This window comes from Canis aureus, chromosome 3 (genome assembly GCF_053574225.1).
Source record: "Canis aureus isolate CA01 chromosome 3, VMU_Caureus_v.1.0, whole genome shotgun sequence".
Classification (NCBI taxonomy): domain Eukaryota; kingdom Metazoa; phylum Chordata; class Mammalia; order Carnivora; family Canidae; genus Canis; species Canis aureus.
In genome coordinates this window covers 45,886,102-45,908,920 of record NC_135613.1, presented here as the reverse complement: position 1 = coordinate 45,908,920, position 22,819 = coordinate 45,886,102, and the positions used below count along the sequence as shown (strand labels likewise).

The following is a 22,819-nucleotide window of genomic DNA, read 5'->3' as shown; positions in this document are numbered from 1 at the left end:
GTTTTTAGGGTATAGATCCTTTGCCTTTTTGGTTAGGTTTATTCGTAGGTATCTTAAGGTTTTGGGTGCAATTGGAAAAGGATTGATTGCTTAATTTCTCTGTCTTCAATCTCATTGTCAGTGTATAGAATTGCCACTGATTTCTGTGCATTGATTTTGTATCCTGCCACACTGCCAAATTGCTGTATGAGTTCTAGCAATCTTGAGGTGTAGTCTTTTGGGTTTTCTATATACAGTATCATGTCATCTGCGAAGAGGGAGAGTTTGATTTTTTTCTTGGACAATTTGAATGCCTTTTATTTCTTTTGTTGCCTGATTGCTGAGGCTAGGACTTCTAGTACTATATTGAATAGCAGTAGTGAAAGTGGACATCCTGTCATGTTCTTGATCTTAGGGGAAAGGCTCCCAGTGTTTCCCCATTGAGAATGATATTTGCTGTGGGCTTTTTGTAGATGGCTTTTAAAATATTGAGATGTGTTCCCATCCCTACACTCTGAAGAGTTTTGATCAGGAATGGATGCTGTATTTTGTCAAATGTTTTCTCTGCATCTACTAATGCAGGCTTTACTGACTCCCACCCCATGGTCTACTAAGTGTACCTCATAGATATCAACTCTTCTTTTTGGAGATAAAATTACATAACATAAATTTTACTTTTTTAATCATTTTAAACTATGACTCAGAGTGCCTGGTTGGTTGCATCAGTTAAATGTGTTCCTTCAGTTTGGGTCATGATCGTGGGTCCTGGGATTGAGCCTGTGTAGGGCTCTTTATTCATCGAGGATTGTGCTTCTCCTTCTTCCTCTGCTCCTCCCTCTGCTTGTGCATTCTCTCTCTCTCTCTGAAACATCTTTAAAACAAAATAAAATAAAACTGTATGACTCAATCACTCCCATTATATTCACAATTTTCTACAACCATCACCACAGTCTAATTCCAGAATATTCTTATCATCAAAAGAAATCCTGTGCCCATTAAGTAATCAGTCTCCCATTCCTCCAAGCCCTGGAAATCTGCTTTTTGTCTCTGTGGTTTTGTCAATTCTGAATATTTCATAAAAATGGAATAATACAATATGCGGCTTTTTTTGTGTAACTCACCTCTTAAGACTCAACTCAAAGTTCCTCTACAAAGTCTTCCCTGACCTTTTCAGATGGCCATGGCTTCCCTTTTGTGCATGATTTCCAAATTCTCATGGACAACTCTATGTTGTCCCTGTTCTCCTTCTACACTTCTATGGGGCACCTGTGATACTCATTCCTCCTATTGGGCCACCTCAGTCTCCTTCTACTAGCTTGTGAATTCTTTGAGGGCAGCAAGTGTGCTGCTATTCATCTATATATTTGCAACATCTCCTACAATGCCTAGCACATGGCAGTTTCTTTAAAATATGTGCTGAATACATATCGCAGATGGTGATAATGTGCCCAGGGTCTGGGTCCTGACTACCTGGATTCCAGCTCTACTGCTGGACTCTACTGCTTCCCATCTGTCTGAAACTGGGCAAATGACTGGAATTTTCTGTGTGTCAGATTCCTCAGTGCACGATGGTAATAAGATCAGCATGTACATCAAAAAGCTGTTGTGAGCATAAGACACTTAGAAAAATGCCTGGAACATAGTAGTGTTCCATAAATCTGAACTTAGCTGATTGATTATAAAGAGTACTTACTATTTTAATAAATGTCATTCACAATAGGTGCTCAAAAATAACTTACTAATGGTGTATGGAGTAGGAGCACGTTAGTGTTGATGAAAGCTTTTTGGGAGGAGGTAGGTATTGACCTGGTCATTAAAAGTTGTGTGAGAACTCAAAGAGAAGATGTGAAGAGGAACAGTGAAAACTAAGAATGGACTTAGGACCCAAAGAACAAGGCCTGAGCAAGTGGGAGAGGGAATGTGGAGCCTTCCAGAAGGGTGTGGCAGAAATTGTGTGTGTGTGTGTGTGTGTGTGTGTGTGTGTGTGTGTGTTTGGAGACTTGTTCAACAGGACATAGGCCTAAAAAAGTAACTTGGGATCCAGTTTGTAGTGGGCCTGTAGGCAGTGTGGAACTATTAAATGTCTTCAAATATGACAGTGGGATAATCAGATCATGGTTTAAGAAGATAAACCTAGTGCTCAAAGGAAGAAGGGTAAAAATGGGGAGAGACTAGGGACTAAGATTGCAAACTCAGATGTTTACACAGAGCAGGTAAGGAGCTTACCTGAATGAGGAAGTCTGGAGGTAAAAAGCAACAGGAGCTTGGCCAATTGAACTACAGATGCCTTCTAATTGTCTCCAGAGAGTGCTGCTCAATTTCAGTCATTATTGCCATGAAGATTGCAGGTTCAGTGTTACCAAATTTTTCCATTTTTCAAAGAATACCATAGGACATAGATTTTATGTGATTCTAACTTTTAAATATGCATTTGTAAGTTAAAATGGCCCTCAGACCTCACATGTGTGTTCTCCAAGAAAAGGATAAGCTACTCTCATTATCCATTATCAGAGAACTGAACAAGTCCTTAGGGCAGTAGCACTAGGAATAGAAGATGGGAACAGATAGCTCAAAGCTGGTGGAGGTAGGATCAACTAGATTTTATGACTATTTGATCCAGATGATAAAGAGGAGATGCTGTTCCCTGCCTAAATGACTTAGAGGAAGCTGATATCACAGGAGCTTCATGGAAATGGAACAAGAATGGCTTTTGAATCAGAACTAGTTCAAACTCGGCCCCATCACTTACTGGCTATGTGACCTTAAGCATGTTTCTTACTCAGTTTTTTCAACTATTATATGGAGGTAATATTAATACATATCATACAGAGTTGTTTATAAAGATCAAATGAGGGACACCTGGGTGGCATAGTCAGCTAAGCATCTGCCTTCAGCTCAGGCCATGATCCCAGAGTCCTGGGATGGAGCCCCGCATGGAACCCTCTGCTCAGTGGAGAGTTTGCTTGTCCCTCTACCTCTGCTCCTTCCCTCTGCTCACACTTTCTCTCTTTCTCAAATATCTTTTAAAAAGATTAAATGAGATTTGTGCATGTGAGATGCTTAGCATAGAGTCTGGCACATCATAAGAGCTCAAGTGTTTTCAAATTTACCCGCAACATCCCTTTGTTCTACCTCCAGTGGAGCCTCCACTTTTTTACTTGCTGGTCTGTACTCTCCCAATTCTCCCATCCAGGAGTGTCACCCATCCAGGAGTGTGACCCAGGTCTGGCCAATGAGAACTCTGTCATCCTCCTAGGATAGTGATTGGCTCAAGGACCCAAAAGACAGTCTGACAATTGGGGTCAACAACAGAGTAGGCAGAGTGGGGTGGGGTGGGGTGGGTTGAAAAAGAGACCAGTCCTTCCGGAGCATTTGATTTTCTGCATCACACCACCCCTGAAATCAATGCTATATCTCAACTTTTCAATTAATTTCCCCTTAGGTTATGTCATTTCAGGTTGGATTCTCTGACATCTGTTACTAAGAGTCCTAACTGATTTTCTTACTACAACCCATTATCATTACAACTTTTGACCTTAGATGCCTGATGATGTCATATCCTTTGTAGAGTTTAAAGCTGACAGCCCTTGGAAAGGCTTTCTCCAGCCATAGCCCCTAGGGAGGAGGTTTTGTTTGGGAAGATCTCAGAGATGAGAGTGTGAACATGATGTATAGTTGAGATGTATACCCTCAGAAGGCATTTCAAAGTGGGAATGAGGCCTGGTCATACCTCAGCAGCACCCACCTAGCTTGAAGTTCAGAATCCCACCTTGAAGATGAGGCAACAAGCAGCAAAGCTATTGCTTCTGCAACTTCTGGGGTTCTTGTCTGGCTCCCAGGGGAAAAATCTCAGGTTGGACACTAGCTAGGGAAGCAGAAGGCTGGTGAGATCCTCAGACTAGCGAGAACCCTGAGTGTGTGGACAGAAGACCTTTCAACTTTATCCTCCAGGGATATGGTTTCTAAGCTCTGCTCTCACACCCAGCAAGTCATAAGAGGGGGTGTTACATGTTCAGGGCTCTGGTTGACAGCTGGGAGACATGGATTTTTAGCCTGTCTCCAAAATACACTAGCTCTCTGATCTGAGACATTCTACTCACCTTTCTGATACTTATTTTCTTCTTCAGTAAGGCTGGGAAAATCTATTTTTTTATAATAAATTTATTTTTTATTGGTGTTCAATTTACCAACATACAGAATAACACCCAGTGCTCATCCCGTCAAGTGCCCCCCTCAGTGCCCGTCACCCATTCAACCCCACCCCCCGACCTGGGAAAATTTAATAAAATGATACATCTAAGGTACTTAGCAGTGTCTGAAACACGGTATGTATGTTCTTAGCTTTTTTTTTTTCTCCCTGAATCTCACATTATTCATCTGTAGAGTGAAGGAGATGAGGTTAGAATCTAGTTACTGGATAATCCATCAGGTTCCTTGAGGCTTGAAAATATTCCAAAACATTCTGTTTCTTTATTTAAAGTGGTAAAAACCATAGTGCAAGCTTATCATGATACTACAGAAACATAATCCTTTATCCAAAACTCCTAGTACCAGATGCAATCCATAATTGTTTAGTAATCTTTACTATATCATTTGTAGGATAATACTGCTTCATATCTTATATATAACAGAACACTTCCAGGAAGATATAGGTAACACTTTGGTGGTTTTAAAATATATCCACACATTTTTTGATACTCATTTCTTCAAGAAGTGACATCTAAATCTCCTTTTCCTGTGTGTGGGCTAATCTTGGTGATTTTCTTTTAAGAAGCAGGACAAAACAGAAGTGACAGTGGGATATTTCAAAGACAGGGTTGTAAAAAGCATTGTGCTTTCTCTTGCCAATAGCCAAATTAATGAGCCGTCTTGCAAGGGAACCCTCAGCCCTGGGAAAGCCTTCAGATGACTGCAGCCCCAGAACATCTTAACCACAACTGCATGAAAGACCATGAGTCAAAACTACCCAGCAGAGCCTCTTCTGAATTCCTGACCCACAGAAACTGTGAGAAAATGAATGTTTGTTGTTTTAAGCAATTAAGTTTTGGGTTAATATGTTATGAGACAATAGATCATTGATACAACCCCATAATCAAGCATACTGATAATTTTGCAGCACAGTATCTAAATATTCACAGCAAGTGGTTTGAATAACATCCACAAATAAACTTGCAGTCATGTTAGACTGCAAAATGAGTTTCCCCACCCTAAAGATTTTTGGTTTTCAGAGCATTTTTATTTGATATTATTTTGGAACTGTACATGAGAAATTGTGAACTGAAGTTACATGATGCAAAACACTATGGGGACATTTTTAAGCCCCAATGTGCCTGTTGGACAATAACTATAGCAAGGAACCAGTGCCATGAACTTAGTTCATTCTGTTATAATAAACATCAACAGCACCAAACTGCTTCCATCATTAAACTGTGTACTTGGCATGTATGGACTTTCCCATCTTCATGGACTTTGTAGCCAGGGATCATGGAGGCCATACTTTTCCCAAGTACAGTAAAGAGGTCACCCTCATCAGAACTGGGAAATTTGGGGCAAGTACTTGTAATGTAGATTCCAAAGACTTACCCAGGCCTACTGAGTCAGATCTCAGTGGTGGACCTAGGAACCCTACTAGCTTGTGGTATTAGGTAAGTCAGTTAACTTATTTAGTTATTTATGATTTAATTTATTTATTCATGAGAGACACAGAGAGGGGGGGGAGAGAGAGAGAGAGAGAGAGGCAGAGACACAGGCAAAGGAAGAAGCAAGCTCCATGCAGGGAGCACAATGTGGGACTTGATCCCGGAACTCCAGGATTACGCCCTGGGCCGAAGGCAGGCATTAAACCACTGAGCCACCTAGGGATCCTCCAGTTAACCTCTTTAAACATGAGTTCCTGCATCTATAACATAAGGGTAGTAATACCTGCTTCTTAAGATTGTTGGAAGGCTCAAAGGAAATGATGCAGTCAACTGTCCAATACAGTGCCTGGTACAAAAATGATTTCTGAACTGAATTATATAAGAAGTCTATAAGTTGATTTTTGGGAGACCAGCCTCTGGGGAATATACAACACACATTCACTTCCATCTGAACTGTCAGCAGGGTACAACAGTTTAAGTATGGTAATAATAATAACAACATGATTGTTGAATGTTTATGTGCCAGGTACTGATCTAAGCAGTTAGCTAACATGAACGAATTATATCCTCATAACAATCCTATGAGGTACATATATTTTTCACAGTTAGTTTACAGATAAGGACACTGAGGCACAGAGCAGTTAAGTAACATGCTATTGTTACAGTTTCCAAGTGGCAGAGCCAAGATTTGAACCCAGAGGACCTAAGTAATTTGTAATACTAAACTTTACCAAGGTCTGCTTGTTCTAAAATGGAAGAGAAAGGACCCCATGTCCATAAACAGCCTCCTTTTCTTGATGAATGCTGCTCTGCCTCAGAGCCATAGCTGAAGACTGAGACCTCAGATGATCGTGTAGATTCTTGTAGATCGTGGAAAAGTGTGTTCTCAAGCTATCACCAGGAACATGTTTGGATGGAACAAAGGAAAGCACCGAAGGCCCCCACCAAGAGCAACTTGGCTATTTCAGTTTTCTTGCTCTGGCCTTGGCTTTAGAGCCTTTGCACAATCCATTCCCTCTGCCTGGAATTCTCCCCTTGCTTCTTTATGCTTCATGTTCATTATCCTTCAAGTGCAATCCTTCACATCCTCAAAGAGGCCTTCATTGATTATTCCATTCAAAATAAATAGTCCTGTCCCATCCCCTACTCTCGATTATTCACTGTAACAGCCCACTCTTTCTACCATCACTTACCATAATTTGCCATTACTATATTTTACTGTTAATGTCTTTCTGATATTCCTTACTGCTCCAGAAGGGCAGAAATCACATCTGTCTTATTTGCCATTTACAATCCAGGACCGGATTGTAAACAAGGTCTGGTACATAATTGGTTCCATTAGGACTTGTTGAAAGAGAGTGAATATGCTGCAAACCATGAGTGGACACACTGGCATTTCACTCTCCCCTCTGCTTTGACATCATTCCTCACCACTTCACTTTGTACCTTTCTCTTTCAAGGGAATTGCCGAGCAATTGAGTAAGGGCATAGCCGTTTTCAGCACCTGTCACTGCCCTCAGTGGAATTTCTCCCACTCCCCCATCTCCACTCTTTACCACAAAGCCTCCACCTCTTTGTGCAGGAAGACTGAACCAAGTACAAATGACTGGCCTGAATGGAGTGGACAAATGGCTCAGAATACCTAATTATCTATTTTTAAAGGGGATGGGCTTTGAAGCTTCAGAGTCTTCATTCCTAGAAAAGAAAATAGAATGCAATTAAATGATTCATACTACAGGGGGCGATCATCTTCTTTAAGCTAGAACCAGCACCATTAGCCACAAAATCTCTAAACCAATCCATTGAATGACACTCAAGGTTTGAACCAATTAATCCACAACTAAGACCACAGCTGGAGACATGGCAGAGAGAAGGCACCAGGGCTCTATCTCACATTCAGCTGTAGACAATTCATGGTCTTACTGACTTTAGCAAGAAAAGAACACTATTGGGGGCTGTTGAATGTGTTCTTCCCCCACAGAGCCCTAGGAAAGTAAAACTGATAACTAGGGATGACTTTAAAAAGTGGCAAATGGTGCAATTCAATGAGGAAACCAGGCTTGCACAATCATTAAAAGTGTAGAATCTCCTAGAAGGCAATTCCTGGAAATAAAATGCCAAACATAGTTGGAGTCATCTGGATCTGGAATTTCCACCTTGACAGAAACCATCCACTTAGTATTCAAGGAGAAAAGAACAGCATTATCCCAATTTCTTACACTTGTATTGTTTCTGAGATTTAGAATTGATTATTCAACTAAATAATTGCTCCAAAATTCACATGACATTTTTAGCTCTATGACCCTGGGTAAGTTACCTGATCTCTCTTGGTCTCTATGTCCTGTAGAATGGAAATAATTATAGTACTTGTGCCATTTTGTATAAAGATTAAATAAATTGTAATGTATGTAAGTGCTTAGTACAGTGTCTGACATGGTAAATGCTATGAAAGTGTTGAAAACCCATTTCTTTTTGCAGATGTTTATATGGCTACAGCAAATATGCTCACAATGAAGTTTGCACACATCTCCACTACCTCATATCTTAATGCCAGTTTGCTTTTCCACTTCTCTTCTAGAGTAACCTCAAGACAAGGACTCAGTCTTTTTTCTCCATGTATCCCAATGTAGGGAAATTATCTGACAAATAATAAGCATCTGATAAGTATTTGTGATGAATATGTAAATAAAGGTATGTTTCTCATAAAAATAGTTTTTGCCCTTGAAGAACTTATAGTCCAGTGGGGGAGAAAGACACTACACAAATCCCCATCATGCGTTGATTAGAGTTCTAAAAGAGATATGGAAACACTGCTGTTAGAATTTGTTTAGTTTCGGGGATTGAGAGAAGGAAGTGATATATAAGCCAATCTCAAAGAAGGAGAGGCATTTCACAAGGTTGGATTCAAGGAGGTGCATCTGAACCAAGTTTTGAAGGATGAGTAGAAGTTAGCCAGATGAGGAAATTAGAGAGGCTAATTTCCAGGCAGATGAAATAGCATGTATGCCCTTCTGGCTCTTGTGTGGAGAGGGTATGTGTAACTGTATGTGTGTGAGAAAGACATTTCACCATCACACTGTTCCTATAGGACAGGGGTCGGCAAGTTTTTTCTATAAAGGGCTAAATAGTAGGGGCACCTGGGTGGCTCAGTTGGTTAAATGGTTAAGTGTCTGCCTTTGGCTTGGGTCACAATCCCAATGTCCTGGGATTGAGTCCCACGTTGGGAGTCTGCCTCTCCCTGTCCCTCTGACCCTCCTCCCTGCTTGTGCTCTCGTGCAGTATCTCTCTCTCTCTCTCTCTCTCTCTCTCTCTCAAATTAGTATATAAAAAATCTTTTTAAAGAAGAGCCAAGTAGTAAATATTTTCAGCTTTGTGAACCATCCAGTGTATCACAACCATTCACTTCTGTCACTGTAGCAAGAAATCAGCCATAAATGATATGTAGACAAGTCATGTGGGCAGATTTGGCCTGTGAAGGGATGGATTTGACCCATGGGCCCTAGTTTGCCAACCCCTACCACAGGACCAGGAAACCATCCCCTAGCCTTCCAAGGACATGATGCATAAAGACGCCCAACCCACAGGGCTTATGCTACAGCCCTTCATATATAATCAGACTTGCTCTTTGCATGGGTTATCAATTACTGTGTTATAAATTAGCTCAAAACTTAGTGGCTTAAGTCATCAATACCTGTCACAGTTTCTATAGGTAAGGAGGAGTTTGAGCAGTTCTGGTTCAGGATCTCTTATGAGGTTATAGTCAAGATGTCAACAGGGTCTGCAGTTATCTGAGGGCTCTACTGGGGCTAGAGAATCTTGCAGGGTAGTTCACTCACTTGACTGACAAGTGGGTGCTGGCTTTGGCAGGAGGCCTCAGTTCCTTCCCGTATAGGCTGCTCCACATGGCTATTTCAGTGTCCTTCACAACATGAAGGACAGCTGGCTTCTCCCAGAGCAAACGATCCAGGAGACCAAGCTGGAAGCCATGACCCAGCCTAGACATTCACACACTCACTTTTGCCATATTTTATTGGTTGTACAGGCAAACATGGATTCAATGCAGGGAGAGACACCATGCAAGACATAAACACCAGGAGGCAAGGAATACTTGCCAGGAGGCCATTTTGAGGCTGGCTATCACACCCTTTCTTCATATCCACAGTAAGATGTACCTTACTCTTGTTATTAACTTCTCTTTGTCAGCCAAATATTCTCATGGAAACTTCAAAGAATCTAAATATCCCACATAATTCACATTGACCATAAAGGACAATGAGAAGACCTCTTGGATAATATGGAGACATGTTTACTCTCCTGAAGAACATGAGAGAGACTGGGTACAAGCACAGGAAGCTCATCTCTGAAATTCTCCCTCAAGGAGATACCTTATCAGACAGAACCATTAATTGCTCCCCCTCAGTAAATCGACCCCAGACCTCCATGTCCCAGCTTCCTTTCTTGCCTAAAGATGAGCTACACTAAATAGCCAATTCCTTCACTCTATACCTTCCCCACATGAAGTAGAATCCAGAAACTGGTAAAAATTTTACCTAGAAACACAACTCATTCTTCCCTAAACAAACCCAAAGGGGAGCTATTTGAGGAAACAAGCTGAAGCAATTCCATTTCTTTCAAACTATTTGGGGCTTAGGAGTGTAACATTTTAGAATTTATGGGATCTTACCATTCTTTCCAGCCTCCAACTTCATCTGGCACCCTTTTCCTCAGCACCCATGAGAAGAGTCTTCCTGCTTCTGCTTTCAGGTATCCCAGGTCCTTTCTGGCTGAGCAAGGGCTGGAGAGAAGTGAGGTGACATCTCTTCAAAGTTCTCTTTCTTCACCTGGTGCATGGAGGCTCTGTGTTTTGCGGCTGGGGGAAAAGAGAGTTTTATTTATTGTGGCTGTCCAGGTGACAGGAGAAAGTTGAGAAAGAAGCAAAGGTGACAGAGATGAATGTTAGTTGTAGGGCCCAACTCCAACTGCTGGGCTGTCTCTGAAACTCTATACCCAAGGAAATGAGTGCCAGTAGCTGAGAGGGACATTTTGTTTGCGAGACAGAGGACTCCAGTCAAAAGTATTGTTTCTTGGGAACTCAGATGACAAACTGAGGCACAGATGTAAGACCATTCTCCATAGCTCTCAGAACCCAGCAGTACATGGGCCTTGAGCCCTATGAACTGAGGCACATTGTGAGGAAGCCCCCTTGGCATAGAAATTGGTGGTCTCACAATTAGTATAGTTGGCAAGGCTGTGTGAATAGCACTGGAAGCTGAGACATCATCAAGAGGGAAACCATAGTGCATGACAGGTGATGTACCTTATCCACTAGGTTGTAGATATAGGTAGACACTCTATGAGAACTCCTGGAAATGATCTGGGTGCCTCTGGATGAGAGAGCCTAAATCCTATATTTTGACATATAGGAGCATATGGTCATATCCTGGGGGTATTAATATAAATGTAACCTCAGTATAAGAGTTAAGAGTATGAGTGTTTGACCTAAAGTACTTGGGTTTGAGTCACAGAATGGCCCTGGGCAAGTTACTGAACCACTCTCTAGGACTTATTTTTCCTCATCTATAAATTGAAGATAATAATACACTTATTTTAGAAAGATGCTATAAGTATTCTGAGAATTATATATGTAAACTATTTAGAATAGTGCTTGGCACATGATGAGTACCACATAACTGCTGGAAAAAAGTTTTACACTCTCGAGTTGATGATGCCTGAAAGAGAGTTGTTACACAGACTTCCTCAGATAAAAATCACATCCTCAATTACAGAGCCCATAGCACGTTGGAAAGTTCTCATTATTAAAAAGTTCTTTCTAATATTAAGGCAATTTGCCTCCTTGCAACTTCTCCACATTGGTTCCAATTTTTCTCTGAGATATTATTCCAAAATAAGCTTTTCTTATGCTAACAGCTCATTGAGGCAATCTCAGGATCTCCCTGAGTTTTCTCTTTTCCAAGCTAAGCAGCCCCCGGCTCTTCAACCACTCCTCAGAAACTGGCCCCCAGACCTCTCTCCAACCCAGGAGCATGTCCCTGAATGCACTGCAGATTGCAGCATTGGGGAGGTAGATACCTACTTCAAGTAGCCCCAGGACTGTCTCCAGGACACTCTCCCCCCTCATAGGAACACATGTTCCTCAGAGGAAAAGTTTCAGATTAACCCAACTGTTTCAAATTAATTTTGTTTGGGAGAGCAAGGGGAAGGGGATTTCCAAACAGGGCCAAGGACTTTGTTAAAGCTGTTCCTCCAAGATAGAGATGGACAACTGGCTAGCCTGGAGAGGGGCCAGCTGGGAAGTGTAACTCTGTCCAGGGATGTGAGCCAGCCCTGGCTCCTCCTCTTGGGAGGTAAGAAGGAAAAGCTGGTTTCCTCAGTAGAGATAAGCATATAGTGTACACTCAAGGAAAAACAGAACTTCTCCTTGTACCTGGCATGGGCCCTAACTCATGCCCCCAGCTGGAACACATGCCTCCCTCATTCCACTCTCACTGTGAGAAGCCGTGGACAGCAGTTGTCTGCTCTTCACCTCCAGGGCATGAGGCTGCCGGATATAAGTCCAGGACATTTCCGGGTTTCACTTGTTCAGGATTTTCTGAATTATTTTCTTTTATGGGCCTGTGGGGTAGAAGAACAGGAGGTAGGAGAGAGCACGGAAAACACACTTTTGGTCTCAGTCAGACTTTGTTTTCTATAGAATGACAGCTGAAGCTCTCTTCAGTTGCTTTCTATTCAGCAGAGAGTAAGAATGAGTAAGGATTACACCCAAGGACTGTCTGGGAAATAAGGCCTCCTCATTTCTTTTATTAAAAAAGCTTCCCCTATTATAAAAGGCCTGCTCATCAGAGGGGAAAAAAATCATCAACCATAGTTCACCATCCAAAGCTGCCTTCATTAACACTTTAGTGGCACTCTTTCCAGAATTTGTCAGAGCTTCTAATCTTCTTTCTAAATAATTATATTCATAATTCACAATGCACAGTTCCAAATCATTCATTAATATTATGAACATTTCTTCTCTTAGTGTATACTTTACACAAATGTATTTTTAACAGCTTTATAAAGACACAATTCACATACCATATAATTTGCCCATTTAAACTGTTGGTGGGAATGTGAAATGGTGCAGCCACCCTAGAAAACTGTGTGGAGGTTCCTCAAAGAGTTAAAAATAGACCTGTCCTACAACCCAGCAATTGCACTGCTGGGGATTTACCCCAAAGATACAGATACAATGAAACGCCGGGACACCTGCACCCCGATGTTTCTAGCAGCAATGTCCACAATAGCCAAACTGTGGAAGGAGCCTCGGTGTCCATCGAAAGATGAATGGATAAAGAAGATGTGGTCTATGTATACAATGGAATATTCCTCAGCCATTAGAAACGACAAATACCCACCATTTGCTTCAACGTGGATGGAACAGGAGGGTATTATGCTGAGTGAAATAAGTCAATTGGAGAAGGACAAAAATTATATGGTCTAATTCATTTGGGGAATATAAATAATAGTGAAAGGGAAGAGAAGGGAAGGGAGAAGAAATGGGTAGGATATATCAGAAAGGGAGACAGAACATGAAGACTCCTAACTCTGGGAAACGAACTAGGGGTGGTGGAAGGGGAGGAGGGCGGGGGGTGGGGGTGAATGAGTGACGGGTACTGAGGGGGGCAATTGACGGGATGAGCACTGGGTGTTATTCTGTATGTTGGCAAATTGAACACCAATAAAAAATAAATTTATTATTAAAAAAAAGAAGCCATCCCCCCAAAGACTACATATTCTCTAATTCAATGTATCCAATGTACAGAAACAGGAAAAAATTGATCTATAATATTAGAAGTTGTGCTTTGGGGGAGGTTATAATTGGAAGGGGGCATGGAGACTCTTGTTTCTTGTTTCTTGCTGATTACATGGCATGCTTGGTTTGTGAAGATTTATCAAACTATGCACTCATGATTTCTTAACTTTTCTATGTTATATTTCAGTAAAATTTTCTTCTTTTCCCCATTAAAAAAATAAAGTATACAATTTGGGCAGCCCAGGTGGCTCAGCGGTTTAGCACTGCCTTCAGACCAGGGCATGATCCTGGAGACCCGGGATCGAGTCCCATGTTGGGCTCCCTGCATAGAGCCTGCTTCTCCCTCTGCCTGTGTCTCTGCCTCTCTCTCTCTCTCTGTCTCTATGAATAAATAAGTAAAATATTTTTAAAAAATTAAAAAATAAAGTATACAATCCAATGGGTTTTGGTGTACAGAGCTGTACAACCATCACCATAATCAACTTGAAAACATTTTTGTTATCCCAGAAAGCAAGCTTGTGTCCATTAGTGGTCAATCCCCATTCCCAACCTTATCTCAACCCCTAGGCAACCACTAATTTACTCTTATCTCTATACATTTGCCAATTTCAGACATCTCATATAAACCAAATTATACAATACAGGTCTTTTATGACTGGCTTCTTTCATTTAGCATAATTTTTCAAGGCTCACCATGTTAGAGCATGTATCAATACTTCATTCTTTTTTATTGCCAAATAATATTCCATTATATACATGGCATTTTATTTATCTGTTTGTCAGTTGATGGACATTTGTGTCAGTTCTATTTTTTAACTACTATGAATAAGGCTGCTTTAACCATTTGTGTACAAGTATATGTTTCTATTTCTGAGTGGAATTCTATGTGAAATTCCTGGTCACATGGGAAATTTTTTGTGGAACTGCAATACTGTCTTCCAAAATGGCCGCTCCATTTTACATTCCCACCAGCAGCATTATGAAGGTTCTAATTTCTCCATATTTTTGTTAATATCTGTCTTTTTTAGTATAACCAACTACAGCAGGTGTAAAATGGTATCTCATCATGGTTTTGATTTGCATTTCCCTAGTGGCTAATGATGTTGAGCATGTTCTCATATGCTTATTGGACATTCTTACACCTGCTTTGGTGAAATATCCATTCAGAACCTTTGCCCATGTTTTAATTAGGTTATTTGTCTTTTTATTTTGGAGTTGTAATTTTTAAATATATATTCCAGAAGGATACAAGTCCCTAATCAGATAAATGGTTTGCAAACATTTACTCCCATTCCTTTAGGTTGTCTTTTGACTGTTTTGACAGTGTTCTTTGAAGCACAAACGTTTTTAATTTTGATAAAGTCCAATTTGTCTATTTTTTTCTCTTGATGTTTGTGCTTTTGATATCATATCTAAGAAGGCTTTGCCTAACCCAAGGTCATGGTTACTCCTATGTTTTCCTCTAAGAGGTTTATAGTTTTAGTTCTTGAACATCTCAGTCTGTGATCCATTTTGAGTTAATTTTTGTGTATGGTTTGAGAGAAGAGTCCAACTTCATTCTTCCTCATGTGGATATAAATATCTTTTTAATGGTTTCAAAAATATGCCATTTTTTGAAGATATTTTCATCTTTCTAATTTGGGTCTGCTATAATAAATTCTATGAAGACCCCACCTCTAAAATTAATTTTTTTCAAATAAATCAATGAAACCTAGAAAACTATAAAAATGGTTATATAACAATCTAGAAATAGAATTAAGTCAAAGAGAATAGCCATTTTAAAAGTGCTTGATCTATGCACCACATTGATTTCTCAAATGGTTTTATTGATTTACATTCCTTTCAGCAGTATATGAGGAAGCGCCTCCCTTTTTTATTGCCTCAATTGCGATGGAATTCATTTTATTTTTTTTAAACCTTGCTGATTTGATAGACATTTTCCTCACTGCTGCATTTCTTACTCTATGAGTTTTCTGATTCCTTTCCCATATTTATCTGTTTTTCTTACTGCTTTGTAAAAAACCCCTTATATGACCCAACTCATCATTTGGCTCTTTGTCATCCTTCACCCTGCAGCTTATTGATCAAAACTTGCTGGATCATTTTAATCTTCTGTCTCCACAGTGAGAACTTACAAAGATTTAAGTCAGAGTTCTTAAATGTTTTAGCATCTTTTTACTAGCTGTTCCCTCCCCTGGAAATGTTCATCCTGCAGAACTTCTTAGGGCAGCACCATAACATTTTTGGTCCTTTGCGTTCACCCTTTGAAGCTCTTCTGATTGGCTCATTAATTAATTTAACTGTGCAAATAATACAGTTATACTGGATAAAACATTTTTGCATGTAATATCTCTCTTAGCTCACATAAATGCCGAGACATAATTGTCACTATCGTCTCTGAGATGGCAAACCTGAGGCACAGATGGGTTAAGTGTCTTGCCCAAAGTTACACAGCTTGTAAGTGATTGAGCTGTATTTTGATCAGGCATTCAGACTCCAGAGCCATTGGGGTGGCTAGCAAGTTAATCTGATCCATGAAATCACATTAAGATAAAATGGGGTGAATAGGACCTAATGTTACCATTCCAGGTAACACTCCACGTAACCATTCCGAGTTAAAATGTACACTTTAATAGTCACCTTATCCCAGAGTTATGACTAGTTCTGGGCACCATAAAGACTAGAGGAACTGTTTTAAGGTCAGATGCCATTCTTTTCCCTCCCTTATAGCATGCTGCTTTGCTCTATATTGTACTTGAGCTAAATACATACAGGCCTAGCATAGAGTAAGTACTTAGGAAATGATGGCTTTCTTTCCCTGTTTCCTTGGCTCTCAGACAGATGCTCTATCATCATCAGTGCAGAACCTTGGTGATGGTCTATCAACTTGACTAATAGCATAATAATAAGAGCTACTTCTTAAGTGCAGTCCACTTCCAGACGCTAAGCAATTCATATCCGCTGCCTCATAAACTCATGCCAATCTTAACACATGCTTGAGAAGTAAATCTTTAGACACATAGTCAAACCACATATTAAAACATCTGGAAAGTTGGTCCTTTTCCACATGGACCAGATCATGCTATTTCTTTTCTGCTCTATACAAGCCACCCCCCGCCCCCACCCCCCTGCTTCCCAATGCATTTAGAGTAAAATCCAAAGGCTTTACATGTTCCAGCCACCTTGATCTTCTTACTCCTCCTCAAACATTCACTGAAAGCATACCTTCCTTAGAGTAGTCACATCTGCTGTTTCCCCTACCTGGAATCTGCTGTCTCCACTTAGTTCATATTTCAGCTCAAGTGTTACCTTCTCAGGGGAGCCTTCCTTGACTACCCCTTCTAAATAGCTTCCCTCCATCCTTCATATCCTTTACTCTGCTTTGTTTCATTGCATTTGCCACCTGGCATCCATATTTATTTATTATTTGTTTCATTCAACTAAACTCTTACATACATGAGAAAAGGGGCTTTGTCCTTGCTCACTGCTGTATTTATTCCCAGAGCCTTGAGTTGCACATTGCAGGTGCTCAAAAAAGTATTTGTTGGTTAAAAGAAAGAAAGAAGAAAGAAAGAAAGAAAGAAAGAAAGAAAGAAAGAAAGAAAGAAAGAAAGAAAGAAAGGAAGGAAGGAAGAAAGGAAGAAAGGAAGAAAGGAAGAAAAGAAAAGAAGGAGGGAGGGAGGAAAGAATTCTTCATATCCTCATTTCATAGATGAGGAGTCCACGCGGTTAAGTAACTTGCTCAAGGTTGTACAGCTAATTAAGTGGCAAAACAGAGATTGAAAACTTCTGCTCTTAACCATTACATGGTTCTGTCACTAAATATCACCTCACACACACTTGAGCATTGGAGAGTTTATTTGCAATATTGCATGACTTTAAAAATAAAAGAGGACTAAGTCATTGTTATTTATAGATTACTCATTTAAAAAAAAAAAAAGGAAAAAGAAAACACAAAAAGAACCAAACAATTACACACACATTCTGGGTAAAAACACAAAGTTAGAAGTACTTGAATTCCATAGTAGGTTTCAGTTTAATACCTTATTTTAATTCTCTCTCATATATATGCTCAAAAGGCATGGAATAATCCTATTGCCTGTAGCACAGGGAAGTTGTGCTAATGCCTATACATGGGATTTATCTAGAAGACCACAATCCAAGCACCTTCTCAGAGTGTTAATCTATTCTTTTTATTTAGTCCAAAGTAACATAATCCTTTAGCCATCTAATTTGTAGATCAGCTATAACATAATTGGGAACCTGGAAGCTGGATATTATCATTTTTTACTCTTTTCAGTTTATAATAAACAAAAAGGGATATATAATGTCTGAAATACATAAACCAGAGAGCACAAATAGTAGAAAGCCCTTTAGGGAGCATCTGGTTTAGCCCCTTATTTTCCAGATGAGGAATATAGATTCCTGGGAAGTGAATTTCTACATATATAATAATTACGCTTGACATTTGCTTTCAAATTTAGCATAGCAATATGTCAAATGAACCAAAAAAACTAAGACTATGTGACCAAAAAATTCTATGCATTTTTTCAGGAACTCATTGAATTATGATATCAGTTTTTTCCCCAAGTCTCTAAAATCTGAGTCTAACTAAAAACGACCTCACATCTCAATAGGGAATAAATCTATAGGACTGTTAACCTCAAACTAGCCACGTATTGATACTATGTGCATTGTGGGCCACATCTGATTCAACCCACCCATCTTTGTTGAGCCCCAACTCTGTTCCAGGGCACTGACCTTGCACTACAGATATGAGGTTGTGGCCTTTAGCCGGGTGAAAACCCAAGTCTAAGGATAGTCTATATGCCTATAGTGAAATCCTCTGCACAGGGAATTTAATAGCCTGGATTGTCAGAAACAACAAAAGTTGCAACAATTTTTTTCCTTTTTTTCCAATTTCATCATTATTTCCCACCGTTCCTTTTTTTTCTTCCTTCCTGATAGTAAAATAAATACATGTTTGATGCAAAAAAAAAATTCTGGAAAGAGCAATTAAGTACTGACAACATTACATCTGTAATTCCAAACATTGGTAACACTTTCATGTGTGCACTTAAAAGTGCAATGAATAAGAAAATGAGGGGGTGGGGGATGGGGTAACTGGGTGATGGCCAATGAGGAGGGCATTTGATGCGATGAGCACTGCGTGTTATACTATATGTTGGCAAATTGAATTTAAATTTTAAAAAATGTAAAAATAAAAATAAAAAACAGAAAAGGAAGAAAATGAGGCTGTTAGGGGGAAATTTGGAACCTGGGATTTGACATCAGTAATTAGAACCTCTTCCACCCTTCCCAGTGCCCAAGTTGAGAAAGAATCTCAGAATGGATAGTGGAGTCTATGATGGGAGATTTTTGTTATTGAGAACCTGAAAGTAAATTGCATCAGATGGGTATCTTCAGATTGAAATGGTGAGGAAGAATCAAAGGTGAAGGCTGTGGTAAGCATGACATGGTTAAGCCCCTTGAGGCTTCTTTGGAGCTTGACTCCTGGGTTAGACTCTCATTCAATTTCTTTTGACAGGCTGGTTCCTTAACCCCTCAGAGCCTCCTCTAAAAAAATGGAGGTAAAGATGTAGGAAGACATCTCTTCAGAAGATTAGGAGGATCTTTTGAGATGGGCCTGTATAGATCTTAGTGCAGAGCTAGGCACATAGTGTGTCCTTACCCAGCATGAGCCACTTTTGTATGGTGACCTTCAGGGCAGTGTCATGGCAACCAGAACTGCTGGAAGAGTCAGAAAAGGTGAGTTCCCTCACTGACTCATCCATAGCTTCATAGGGGCTCTGCCCACAACCTCTTGGTAGGTGAGCTATGGAATCCAGGCTGGGAACAGGCATAGCCTGCCCACTGCTCCAGGCTTTGGAAGCCAAGGCAGCATGCTTCCAGGGATGTGAAGATAATGTGGGGGCTCCCTCCTTCATCCCAGCTGGTGAAAATGAGGAGTTTGGACCACCAAAGCAGCAGGAGGAACGGAAGCCTTAGAGAGACAATTTGCAGTCCAAGGAGGGGCAACATGGAGTTGCCAAGGAGGCGACACCTAGCTCCATGGCCTTAGTGACAGGGGGGCAGGAAAGGAAAACCAAGTCAGTGAGCTGGTTCCTATGACAGGAAGGAGAACTCCCCAAGCCAGAGCCCTTGAAATCAGTTTAGGAAATTAGGCAGGGCTTACTTTGTTAAACCACTGGAAGGATAAAGATATGGGAAAGGGATTCCAGGTACCTTGCAAGAGAGGACAGGGGGTGGCACATCCTCTGCAGGGAGAGATAATAGCATTTCTTCTTCTGTTGTCTGCTTTTCAGTGGAATAGAAAAATGTACACTCTCTCTCCTCTATAATAAGAGGTTTGGGGTGTGCCTCTCTGACTTCCTCACAAACAACCACAGGGAGCAGACTTCTCAGACTACTCTTGACCTTGGCAGTTGACCCTTAGAAATGCATTCTACTTCAAGATCTGAGAAAACGAAACCAAATCCAACCCAATAACCTCCTGTGAAAGATGATTTATTTCTGCTGGGGGTCATATTTCCCCTCTCTACTTCATTGCTGCTCCATAGTTAACTTTAAAATACACACGCACACACACATTAGATCATCCTTCTAATCAAAAACCTTCACACCTTCCCACTGTTCTTAGATTAAAATCTATATGGCAAACTGTGGACATGATCCAGCACTTACCCACCTCTGGGACCTCTTTCCACAACAAACAGCTACCCTGATCTTGTTCTTCTTCCTCCAGGCTTATTCCCACTTAGAGCCATCGTGCCAGCTATTCTCCATGTTTGAAATGCTCTTTCCCCTAATTTCTGCATGGCTGACCCCTTCTTACCTTTCACATCCCTCTCAAATGTCACCTTCTCAAGGAGACCTTCCTATACTACCCAATTCCAATCCAAATCTGTACCCACGTCATGACTTGCCAGCACTTAATCACTTTCTGGTATTTTTCTTGTATACTTGCTCCTTGGTTGTTGTTTGTCACTCCTATAGAGACATGAGCTCCATGATACAAGGCCCTAGCTGTCGTGGTCACCATTGTATCCACAGAGTCTAGAGTCTTATCTGACACATAGCGGAGCTCAGCTCAAATTCTATTCATAAATGGGCAATTGAAGTTTGTTTACCTCCCTTCTCTCTTCCTCGCTGCCATCCTTGGTGACTTTATCATCTACCTGGATGACACCTGATTCCTTCTCCTCACTTCTCTGCACTACCCAGAAACCAGCAGAGCCATACTCTGCCCTTCATCATCATGTTCTAGGGCTCCTACCCAAGCATTTCCTGCTTGGAACCACTGTTGTCTTGAGAGCCTCCACATCTTCCAAGCTTCCTTTACCTCCCTCCCCTAAAGCATGCATTCTAATTACTCAAACCCTTCCCAAATCCCCAACCTCTTCACTTGACTCCCTGTGGATTTTTGTCACTGTGGCTGGGAAGATAAGGTTGTGGTCACACTAGTGACCAAAATTTGAGAATTTTTGTGAGGATTAGGCGAGCACAATGTCTGGCACATTAAAAGTGCTCAAGCATGGGATTCCTGGGTGGCTAAGCAGTTTAGCACCTGCCTTCGGCCCAGGGCATGATCCTGGAGTCCTGGGATCGAGTCCCACATCGGGCTCCCTGCATGGAGCCTGCTTCTCTCTCTGCCTGTGTCTCTGCCTCTCTCCCTGCGTCTCTCATGAATAAATAAATAAAATCTTTAAAAAAAAAAAGTGTTCAAGCAATAGTAGCCTGTCTCATTTCTTCCACTATTACAATGAAAGTTTCTTCTTGGCCTCTGCCTCCTGCCCTTTCTTCTCTTCCTCCCCTTTCACTCCTATTTGGTTAGTTTTACTCTCCTTGGTTCATGTATATGAGGTAAAGTGAGGACTTTGCCTGGTCTTCTTGGTGGTGATGCAAAGTTTTGACTGGACAGAAACAGCTCAGTGCAAACTGAAGAAGAGCTGGGTGCTTTCCAGGCTCCATGGGTACCTTGCACACCAGCAGCTGATGCGATTCAGGCTCTGGCTGTCTGGTGTCCACAGGTGGGCCTCTAGAGCCATTAGAGGAAGGCAACAAGGCCCCTGGGCCAGGGTGGGTTAGATTGATGTTCACCGGTGTTTTTATTTATTAGATGCTTAAAAAGCCAGTTTCAATCCTTTGGGGTCATCAGTTCAGGGTTTACTATAATCCTGTCAATGTTTTCATCTTTCTCATTCAAGGTCTCGGGAATCCAGAGAGGCAATCCTTGGAAACAATTGTGAGTAATTCCTGTCCTATACGGAAGAGGGATGGAGTGAGTGCAAACAGAGGAAGCTGCCTGGGTCTCCTGGCTGTGGTGCTGTGGCCCAGACAATCTGAAACTGTGAGACCCTTCCCTAGCTTCTCCACAGATAGATCTCAGGCCCCAGTTTTGGAGAATTTTTTATTTGAGGAAGTCCAATTTATTTTAGGATGACTGATGCTGATCACATACCAGATTGTCAAATATTTGCTAGAAGAATTTATAAGTGACTAAATAAAGGAACGCAGAAATGGATATGACAATTAACCATCCTGCTACAAGGGATTGGCAAGTCTAGAATAAGCAGAGTGACTTTGTAACATGAACCAATTATTTCCATAAATGCCCTGGGCACACGGTATGTGCCAGATACTGTGCCAGATCCTGGGGATACAGGGTGAGAAAAGCAGGCCTAGTCTCCGCTTTTATGGAGCTTAAAGTTGGAGTGTACAAATGAGAATGATACAGTGTGATAGGTGCTACTGCCAGAGGGAACATACTAGGTGATCTATCTGGAAGTACATGGGTAAGGACATTTCACTCAAAGCACCAGGCTTGGAGAGGTCTTCTTGGAAGATAATATGATGCCCCGGGTAAGGCTTGGAGGATGAATGAGTCATCCAGGTGGCAGGAAGGGAAGCAAGGTTAAAGGAATGTTTCCAGGCAAAGCCAAGAGCATGTGCACAAGATGAAAAATGAAGAGAGGGGGGCATCCCGGGTGGCTCAGCGGTTTAGCACCGCCTTTAGCCCAGGGCCTGATCCTGGAGACCCAGGATCGAGTCCCATGTCGGGATCCCTGCACGGAGCCTGCTTCTCCCTCTGCTGCTCTCGTGTTCTCTCTCTGTGTGTTTCTCATTAATAAATAAATCTTTAAAAAAGAAAAATGAGAGAGGGCATGATGCTCTGCAGACCTGAGGAACAGCCAAGTAGGACTCCACTGTCAGAGGTTCTGACTTAATTGATCTTGGAGAGAGCCCAGCCTTCTCTATGTTTTACAAGCTCGAGAATGTTTTAAAGAAGGTGATTTTAATGTGCAGCCTGGGTTGAGAACCACTGGACCAGAACAAGGGATGAAAGAGAGGGAGTGGTAAGAGGTGA

At 41.1% G+C, this 22,819-nt stretch overlaps 1 long non-coding RNA gene across 1 annotated transcript; it reads right to left on the bottom strand.

Moving 5' to 3' along the window:
* Positions 1-634: 634 nt before the first annotated feature.
* LOC144310770 (uncharacterized) lies at positions 635-10,498 on the bottom strand. Its single transcript, XR_013376449.1, has 2 exons — positions 10,303-10,498; positions 635-850 (listed from the first exon to the last, which is right to left on the bottom strand). It is a non-coding gene; the product is annotated as an uncharacterized LOC144310770 (long non-coding RNA).
* Positions 10,499-22,819: the final 12,321 nt, after the last annotated feature.